We start from the raw sequence: 5,287 nt of genomic DNA on the forward strand, positions 1-5,287 counted from the left end.
TTAACTAAATATGAATTTAACATGATGTAGATTCTTCGTTAGAATTAATTAATTGTCATTTATTGTTGTTACCTTTATTGTTATTCTTCATATTATTAACTTTGTTCTAAGAGAAATAATTTTGAGGTAACTCCGGTGAGTTGGGCTATAGACTTTATAGTAGGACTATTAAAGTATTAGATTTATAAAAACTATAAGACTACTGTATAACAAACAGTACATTATGAGCCGAAATTAGTACTGTACTCTCACACTTGCATTTTAATATTTTCTTTTTTTCTCCATTTCTTTTATAATTTTGAAAAATATAAAGTGGGGTGGTGTGTGCTGCTGGGCCCCTTCTCCTTGAATCCCAACATTCATACACGATAGCAATGGCAGTGCAATAGTAGACAGGACATGAAATTTTGCTATCAGCGTGGTAGCAGGCAACCCCACCAGGTACTCATTAATGTCCCTGGATGAAGAAAAGTGATGCAAATAAATTGTTGGGATTGAAACTCTAAACTTGGGAAACCAAACTGTTCCTGTTGTGCAAGACCGCTACTACCAGATCTGGCATGATGAGTTTCGCAGCTGGAATCTAAGAATAATGATGATGATGATGTGCTGTAGAATCCATTACAGTAATTCAAGGTGTCATCTTATTTGTATTTATTGTGTGTGTATATTAGCGATGTCAAGTACTGTACTCTACTTTTAAAATAAGCTTTGAGCTTAGAATTTTTAATTAATCTCAACGCACCTGATATGGTACCTGATATAGTATAATGTATGTCTGTCTCCATGGCGACTATATGCGAATACATGCCTGAATTGTAATGCTATCTTGAATAATACTTGACTGTCTGCTGATCTTTGTTCAGCATGCTGTAACCAGACATACAAAATGAGACATAATTGATTACCTGATTTGATGTCATGATAAACATAACAAAATAGACAAGAAATCCTATTCCCCTTTCACTCATTCAAGATTTTTGCACAATATTTCAATTTTTTTTTAATGGCTTTAGTGCTGTGATGTTGTAGTGGCATTTTGTGTTTTTTTTTGTATAACTTGACTCTCCTTGTAGAAAAATGTTGAATACACATATTGTCAAACACACAGCTCTAAACATATATGAATTAATTTCAATCAATCAGTTGTTCCATTTGTATGGTGCCATTCCAACATTCATTGCTCAAGTGTTGCCATTTAAAAAAGAGATTACTGAAAAAGCCTGTGTGTTTTGAGAAAGTGAAGGTGAATGTCTAATTTGTAATGGTACTGCAAAAAGTTGGAAAATACTGACACATTTATTAGGCGTGCATCCACTAGATACATCACTGATCCCCTGTTGTCCCCTCACAATTAAACCTTTCCACCAATAGCCATACAGAAAACATTAAATAGATTAATTTAAATATTGTTAATAATAAGCTAGGAAGGGATATTTTAGATAAAGGATTTCAATTTTGTTACCATATTTTTTTTTCTTTTTATTACTATTAAATCATTGAAGACCAGTAGATGAATTAAAATAGTGAAAAAAAAAAAATTTAATTTGATTTTTTTTTTTGCTATTTGGTACAGCAGCAGATTAATTGGTCATGTAGGGCACAAGAAAAATTCTGTGGTGCTGATGCTCCACCGCTACAAATTTACGTTATAGTTTATAGTTTTTTTATACCTTGTTTCACAAAATAATTTTGTTAAAGATCGTCAGAGGAGGGCAGAAGGAAGTTTTAAAAAAAAGGTTAGCTAGCACTATCGGTTAGCAAGTTGAGCATGTTTTTGTTATCAACAAATTACACGTACGCATTTCTAATTTCCAGTTTCCTATTGGCCAGTAATCCCGCCTTCTTGGTGTACGGATTCCAATTTTCTTTTATGAACAGATGGGTGAGCGTGTATGTTTGCAATCTGTATCCTGCTAACCAATGTTATCTGCCGTGTATGAATTAATTATTATATAGCTTCATCCCTCTGAGGTAGTGCCCCCAACTTTCCAGTCGCACCCATATTCCCTGTGTCCAGTGGCGTGCGAGGGGTGGCGCACCCCCCCAAAAAAATCAAGGGCAAGTAGTTAAAAGTCATCTAAAATCACCTTATTTTGCGAATTAACACCCCTCAACTGATCATCAAGCCCACACTCCTTCACCTTCGTGTTGCCCACATCTAGATGTGTATAAGACCTCATTTCAAGACTTCTAGATATGCCACTGCCTGTGTCAGATCAATGACTCAAGCAGGTCTGCTTTGCTTTGTTTGCTGAACTACAGGCCTGGAGATACTATGGATATATATAAACCAAAATTCTTATTATAGCTTGAGTGCCATTGTATAAATTTACTTAAATAATTCTGTCAATATTTAGGCTTATATTTAGACGTGAATTTTTATTTTTAGACCGATCGCTTGTTGATAATCTATACATACAATCTGAATATTATAATAATATTTTCTAAGTTGATAATAAAGTTTAATAGTATTCTAACCTTATTTGAACCTGGTTAAATCACCAGTAAATCAAGGGTGTTATTTGCTATGATAATGTGTATATATTTACTTCATTACCATTACTGATAATCAGTCATCTATAATCACCTTATTTTGCGAATTAACACCCCTCAACTGATCATCAAGCCCACACTCCTTTACCTTCGTGCCCCCCCCCCCAATCAACACCCCCATTTCAAAACTTCTAGATATGCCACTGCCTGTGTCAGATCAATGACTCAAGCAGGTCTGCTTTGCTTTGTTTGCTGAACTACAGGTGTACAGGCCTGAAGATACTATGGATATATATAAACCAAAATTCCTATTATAGCTTTAGTGCCATTGTATAAATTTACTTAAATAATTCTGTCAATATTTAGGCTTATATTTAGACGTGAATTTTTATTTTTAGACCAATCGCTTGTTGATAATCTATACATACAATCTGAATATTATAATAATATTTTCTAAGTTGATAATAAAGTTTAATAGTATTCTAACCTTATTTGAACCTGGTTAAATCACCAGTAAATCAAGGGTGTTATTTGCTATGATAATGTATATATATTTACTTCATTACCATTACTGATAATCACACTCTTAAGTCAAGCTGTTAACCGCATTGCGCCGATACTGTTGTTTCTATTTATATATAATACATACTGTGCAGTTTTATGAACATTAATGTTGTCTGTCTTTTGAACATATTTTTATTATTACAACAGATATCAACTCAACATTTTCTATTGTGTTAATATCAGCTGAGTGTAGTATGACAGATAAGCGATTTTAGTCTTCATGTCTTGGTCTAAATATAGACCAGTCACACTTACAGTACATGTTAGATACAATTAGTATCACTAAGAGGAACTGACAGACCAAGCATTTAAGGCGTGATCCAGGCCACTATAAGTCATGAGCTGGGGTTAAAAATAGTCATTAATAATTATTACTGTTTTTTTTTTGTTTATGTTACATAGCATTATGAAATTACAGTATACAATTGTTTTTAATTATTTCCGTTTAGTGTACGATGCATGCTCTACTAATTGCTTTATAAGTCAATCGCCGTCTTTTAATTTTAGTTTTTTATAACCAACTGTTGTAGCAGCTATCGGTTGCTATAGTGATATGATCAATATACGTGTGCGTATTTACTTTTAGCTATGCGTATGCTGATTTTTGCTCCTGCAGTACGCTTTTAACTCATCTAACATCAGCAGTACAGTACGGATACGATGAATAGGCCTAACTATTGTGTTAGAAAGAACTTGTTTGTAATGCTATATTGATAGACTTTCGTCAAAGAAATAAACATTTCAGCATTCGAGAGGGAATACAGTGACTGACGTCCTTTTTGGTCGGTGCATGCAGACAGGTAAAATCGTGCGATGATTTCATAACTAGGCCAGGCTACGGCCAATGCTTAGTAATAGTAGGAGGAGGCCCGGGCGGCCTGCCTGGCCGTAGACCTACATCTAAATGTGTTCCTTGAGTCTTTAAAATAGGTCTAGAATATTTCTATTAAACGTTCACTTGGTTGTGTTTATGAGGGTCCATTGATTCAATGAATTCCTTAACTGTTCATACTTAATATGGAATTTGAAGTAACTTTCTTCGGGTTCTAATTAAGCTTGTTTTACGAAAGCAATTTTCAATTACAATTCAAGTTTTATCGTGGTGCGCGATGTATTCGCTGTGGAGACGAAAAAATGAGAATTTTTTTTTGCACACGAACCTTAAAAAGATCAAGCCGAGCGTCCAGTAATAAAAAATTATTGGACGCTGGGGAATAGGCAAATAACATTGGGAGTTACAGTGATGACGTCACGATTGATTTATAATATTTATTATTGATTTTTTTTTGTATAGCATTATACCTGACTCCCAAAAACTAGAAAGCTATCTATCCATATATGCTGTCTGTATTGAACCAATAAACCTGAACAATAAAATTAAATATTGTAATTACTCATTTGCAAGTCATTACCTTTCAGTCAAAAAGATAGAAGAGAAAGCTAGCATAAAGTTATACTGTCTGCATATCATGAAGCTAATAAAAATAAATAGTATCTAGCATTTCAAAGGCCTGCTTATTACCAGCTTGTTGTGACAATGATTCACTGTTATAGTTTGATTAAAAATAAGTGAAATATATAATTATTATAGTGAGGCATGTGCCAACCATATTTTGTAAAACATCTGAATACAATTTCCATTTATTTACTTGAAATTTAAGAAGAAAATTATAAATTAATAATAAAGATATAAATATTGATAGAATTATTCCTAAATATACAAGCCACAGAAAATAAAAACTAATAATAGCATCTCGATATGCTCACTCCAGCAGGATGCGGTTACAACCGATTTGGAATGAGATACACATGGAGTGTTAGAAGTAAATTAAATTAGTAGATTCCATGTATAGGGAGAGGAGAGAAATTCCCTTATAATTGCATAATAATAATAATACAAATTGCACGCTATTTCTCTTTATGAACAAAAATTAATATTCAATCCTTCTAATGAAACTAACATTTAATATGTAAAATCCAATAATTATGCAGTGTACAACATGTATACTCACTATATCCCTTTAAACTGTGTTGTAAATCAGAATTCCCCATTTAGATAATGGTATAGTTCAAAATTTATGGGCTGATGTTATTGATTGCATCATCAGAAACTAAGCTTTGTGATTGGTTAGAAGTGGCATGGTTTTGAGGCATGGAAAATGCTTCATGGATGCCTGCTCATGCGGAAATAAGAAGGTGGCCTGATCATATTTGAATGGTGGAGCAA

The sequence above is a fragment of the Anneissia japonica genome, unplaced genomic scaffold (assembly GCF_011630105.1).
Source record: "Anneissia japonica isolate Jap-2015-1 unplaced genomic scaffold, ASM1163010v1 scaffold1065_len1792383_cov172, whole genome shotgun sequence".
Classification (NCBI taxonomy): domain Eukaryota; kingdom Metazoa; phylum Echinodermata; class Crinoidea; order Comatulida; family Comatulidae; genus Anneissia; species Anneissia japonica.